The sequence below is a fragment of the Gnatocerus cornutus genome, unplaced genomic scaffold, assembly GCF_029298725.1.
Source record: "Gnatocerus cornutus isolate USDA-ARS CGAHR unplaced genomic scaffold, icGnaCorn1.1 ctg00000060.1, whole genome shotgun sequence".
Taxonomy (NCBI): domain Eukaryota; kingdom Metazoa; phylum Arthropoda; class Insecta; order Coleoptera; family Tenebrionidae; genus Gnatocerus; species Gnatocerus cornutus.
The window spans coordinates 737,206-742,574 of record NW_028275405.1 but is presented as its reverse complement, the minus strand read 5'-3'; positions in this window follow the sequence as shown (position 1 = coordinate 742,574).

The window sequence follows — 5,369 nt, the reverse complement described above, 5'->3', positions numbered from 1 at the left end:
TCGCCGAGAAATCGTCGTTTTGCATCGAAATATGCGGTTTTCTGTTAGAATTTTGATGATTTCGTGCAGAATTCTGCTGTTTTCTTGCAATTCAGCCGTTGAATCTTGGTAAAAAGTCATGATTTTGTAGATTTCGTGCTCTTCTTTGCGAATTCAAGATAGAAAACAACGAAAATCAGCGAGAAAACGTCGTTTTGCATCGAAATATGCGGTTTTCTGTAAGAATTTTGATGATTTCGTGCAGAATTCTGCTGTTTTCTTGCAATTCAGCCGTTGAATCTTGGTAAAAAGTCATGATTTTGTAGATTTCGTGCTCTTCTTTGCAAATTCATGCCAGAAAACAACGAAAATCGGCGAGAAATCGTCGTTTTGCAACGAAATATGCGGTTTTCTGTAAGAATTTTGATGATTTCGTGCAGAATTCTGCTGTTTTCTTGCAATTCAGCCGTTGAATCTTGGTAAAAAGTCATGATTTTGTAGATTTCGTGCTCTTCTTTGCGAATTCAAGATAGAAAACAACGAAAATCGGCGAGAAGTCGTCGTTTTGCATCGAAATATGCGGTTTTCTCTAAAAATTTTGATGATTTCGTGCAGAATTCTGCTGTTTTCTTGCAATTCAGCCGTTGAATCTTGGTAAAAAGTGATGATTTTGTAGATTTCGTGCTCTTCTTTGCAAATTCAAGCCAGAAAACAACGAAAATCGGCGAGAAATCGTCGTTTTGCATCGAAATATGCGGTTTTCTGTAAGAATTTTGATGATTTCGTGCAGAATTCTGCTGTTTTCTTGCAATTCAGCCGTTGAGTCTTGGTAAAAAGTCATGATTTTGTAGATTTCGTGCTCTTCTTTGCGAATTCAAGATAGAAAACAACGAAAATGAGCGAGAAATCGTCGTTTTGCATCGAAATATGCGGTTTTCTCTAAGAATTTTGATGATTTCGTGCAGAATTCTGCTGTTTTCTTGCAATTCAGCCGTTGAATCTTGGTAAAAAGTCATGATTTTGTAGATTTCGTGCTCTTCTTTGCAAATTCATGCTAGAAAACAACGAAAATCGGCGAGAAATCGTCGTTTTGCATCGAAATATGCGGTTTTCTGTAAGAATTTTGATGATTTCGTGCAGAATTCTGCTGTTTTCTTGCAATTCAGCCGTTGAATCTTGGTAAAAAGTCATGATTTTGTAGATTTCGTGCTCTTCTTTGCGAATTCAAGCCAGAAAACAACGAAAATCGGCGAGAAATCGTCGTTTTGCATCGAAATATGCGGTTTTCTGTAAGAATTTTGATGATTTCGTGCAGAATTCTGCTGTTTTCTTGCAATTCAGCCGTTGAGTCTAGGTAAAAAGTCATGATTTTGTAGATTTCGCGCTCTTCTTGGCGAATTCAAGATAGAAAACAACGAAAATCGGCGAGAAATCGTCGATTTGCATCGAAATATGCGGTTTTCTCTAAGAATTTTGATGATTTCGTGCAGAATTCTGCTGTTTTCTTGCAATTCAGCCGTTGAATCTTGGTAAAAAGTCATGATTTTGTAGATTTCGTGCTCCTCTTTGCGAATTCAAGCCAGAAAACAACGAAAATCGCCGAGAAATCGTCGTTTTGCATCGAAATATGCGGTTTTCTGTAAGAATTTTGATGATTTCGTGCAGAATTCTGCTGTTTTCTTGCAATTCAGCCGTTGAATCTTGGTAAAAAGTCATGATTTTGTAGATTTCGTGCTCTTCTTTGCGAATTCAAGATAGAAAACAGCGAAAATCAGCGAGAAATCGTCGTTTTGCATCGAAATATGCGGTTTTCTCTAAGAATTTTGATGATTTCGTGCAGAATTCTGCTGTTTTCTTGCAATTCAGCTGCTGAATCTTGGTAAAAAGTCATGATTTTGTAGATTTCGTGCTCTTCTTTGCAAATTCATGCTAGAAAACAACGAAAATCGGCGAGGAATCGTCGTTTTGCATCGAAATATGCGGTTTTCTGTAAGAATTTTGATGATTTCGTGCAGAATTCTGCTGTTTTCTTGCAATTCAGCCGTTGAATCTTGGTAAAAAGTCATGATTTTGTAGATTTCGTGCTCTTCTTTGCGAATTCAAGCCAGAAAACAACGAAAATCGGCGAGAAATCGTCGTTTTGCATCGAAATATGCGGTTTTCTGTAAGAATTTTGATGATTTCGTGCAGAATTCTGCTGTTTTCTTGCAATTCAGCCGTTGAATCTAGGTAAAAAGTCATGATTTTGTAGATTTCGTGCTCTTCTTGGCGAATTCAAGATAGAAAACAACGAAAATCGCCGAGAAATCGTCGTTTTGGATCGAAATATGCGGTTTTCTCTAAGAATTTTGATGATTTCGTGCAGAATTCTGCTGTTTTCTTGCAATTCAGCCGTTGAATCTCGGTAAAAAGTCATGATTTTGTAGATTTCGTGCTCCTCTTTGCGAATTCAAGCCAGAAAACAACGAAAATCGCCGAGAAATCGTCGTTTTGCATCGAAATATGCGGTTTTCTGTAAGAATTTTGATGATTTCGTGCAGAATTCTGCTGTTTTCCTGCAATTCAGCCGTTGAATCTTGGTAAAAAGTCATGATTTTGTAGATTTCGTGCTCTTCTTTGCGAATTCAAGATAGAAAACAACGAAAATCAGCGAGAAAACGTCGTTTTGCATCGAAATATGCGGTTTTCTGTAAGAATTTTGATGATTTCGTGCAAAATTCTGCCGTTTTCTTGCAATTCAGCCGTTGCATCTTGGTAAAAAGTCATGATTTTGTAGATTTCGTGCTCTTCTTTGCAAATTCATGCCAGAAAACAACGAAAATCGGCGAGAAATCGTCGTTTTGCATCGAAATATGCGGTTTTCTGTAAGAATTTTGATGATTTCGTGCAGAATTCTGCTGTTTTCTTGCAATTCAGCTGTTGAATCTTGGGAAAAAGTCATGATTTTGTAGATTTCGTGCTCTTCTTTGCGAATTCAAGATAGAAAACAACGAAAATCGGCGAGAAATCGTCGTTTTGCATCGAAATATGCGGTTTTCTCTAAAAATGTTGATGATTTCGTGCAGAATTCTGCTGTTTTCTTGCAATTCAGCCGTTGAATCTTGGTAAAAAGTGATGATTTCGTAGATTTCGTGCTCTTCTTTGCAAATTCAAGCCAGAAAACAACGAAAATCGGCGAGAAATCGTCGTTTTGCATCGAAATATGCGGTTTTCTGTAAGAATTTTGATGATTTCGTGCAGAATTCTGCTGTTTTCTTGCAATTCAGCCGTTGAGTCTTGGTAAAAAGTCATAATTTTGTAGATTTCGTGCTCTTCTTTGCGAATTCAAGATAGAAAACAACGAAAATCAGCGAGAAAACGTCGTTTTGCATCGAAATATGCGGTTTTCTCTAAGAATTTTGATGATTTCGTGCAGAATTCTGCTGTTTTCTTGCAATTCAGCTGTTGAAACTTGGTAAAAAGTCGTGATTTTGTAGATTTCGTGCTCTTCTTTGCAAATTCATGCCAGAAAACAACGAAAATCGGCGAGAAATCGTCGTTTTGCATCGAAAAATGCGGTTTTCTGAAAGAATTTTGATGATTTCGTGCAGAATTCTGCTGTTTTCTTGCAATTCAGCCGTTGAATCTTGGTAAAAAGTCATGATTTTGTAGATTTCGTGCTCTTCTTTGCGAATTAAAGCCAGAAGACAACGAAAATCGGCGAGAAATCGTCGTTTTGCATCGAAATATGCGGTTTTCTGTAAGAATTTTGATGATTTCGTGCAGAATTCTGCTGTTTTCTTGCAATTCAGCCGTTGAATCTAGGTAAAAAGTCATGACTTTGTAGATTTCGTGCTCTTCTTGGCGAATTCAAGATAGAAAACAACGAAAATCGGCGAAAAATCGTTGTTTTGCATCGAAATATGCAGTTTTCTCTAAGAATTTTGATGATTTCGTGCAGAATTCTGCTGTTTTCTTGCAATTCAGCCGTTGAATCTTCGTAAAAAGTGATGATTTTGTAGATTTCGTGCTCTTCTTTGCGAATTCAAGCCAGAAAACAACGAAAATCGGCGAGAAATCGTTGTTTTGCATCGAAATATGCGGTTTTCTGTAAGAATTTTGATGATTTCGTGCAGAATTCTGCTGTTTTCTTGCAATTCAGCAGTTGAATCTTGGTAAAAAGTCATGATTTTGTAGATTTCGTGCTCTTCTTTGCGAATTCAAGCCAGGAAGCAACAAAAATCGGCGAGAAATTTTCGTTTTGCATCGAAATATGCGGTTTTCTGTAAGAATTTTGATGATTTCGTGCAGAATTCTGCTGTTTTCTTGCAATTCAGCCGTTGAATCTAGGTAAAAAGTCATGATTTTGTAGATTTCGTGCTCTTCTTGGCGAATTCAAGATAGAAAACAACGAAAATCGGCGAGAAATCGTCGATTTGCATCGAAATATGCGGTTTTCTCTAAGAATTTTGATGATTTCGTGCAGAATTCTGCTGTTTTCTTGCAATTCAGCCGTTGAATCTTGGTAAAAAGTCATGATTTTGTAGATTTCGTGCTCTTCTTTGCGAATTCAAGATAGAAAACAACGAAAATCAGCGAGAAAACGTCGTTTTGCATCGAAATATGCAGTTTTCTCTAAAAATTTTGATGATTTCGTGCAGAATTCTGATGTTTTCTTGCAATTCAGCCGTTGAATCTTGGTAAAAAGTCATGATTTTGTAGATTTCGTGCTCTTCTTTGCGAATTCAAGATAGAAAACAACGAAAATCAGCGAGAAAACGTCGTTTTGCATCGAAATATGCGGTTTTCTCTAAGCATTTTGATGATTTCGTGCAGAATTCTGCTGTTTTCTTGCAATTCAGCCGTTGGAACTTGGTAAAAAGTCATGATTTTGTAGATTTCGTGCTCTTTGCAAATTCATGCCAGAAAACAACGAAAATCGGCGAGAAATCGTCGTTTTGCATCGAAATATGCGGTTTTCTGTAGGAATTTTGATGATTTCGTGCAGAATTCTGCTGTTTTCTTGCAATTCAGCCGTTGAATCTTGGTAAAAAGTCATGATTTTGTAGATTTCGTGCTCTTCTTTGCGAATTAAAGCCAGAAAACAACGAAAATCGGCGAGAAATCGTCGTTTTGCATCGAAATATGCGGTTTTCTGTAAGAATTTTGATGATTTCGTGCAGAATTCTGCTGTTTTCTTGCAATTCAGCCGTTGAATCTAGGTAAAAAGTCATGATTTTGTAGATTTCGTGCTCTTCTTGGCGAATTCAAGATAGAAAACAACGAAAATCGGCGAGAAATCGTTGTTTTGCATCGAAATATGCAGTTTTCTCTAAGAATTTTGATGATTTCGTGCAGAATTCTGCTGTTTTCTTGCAATTCAGCCGTTGAATCTTGGTAAAAAGTGATGA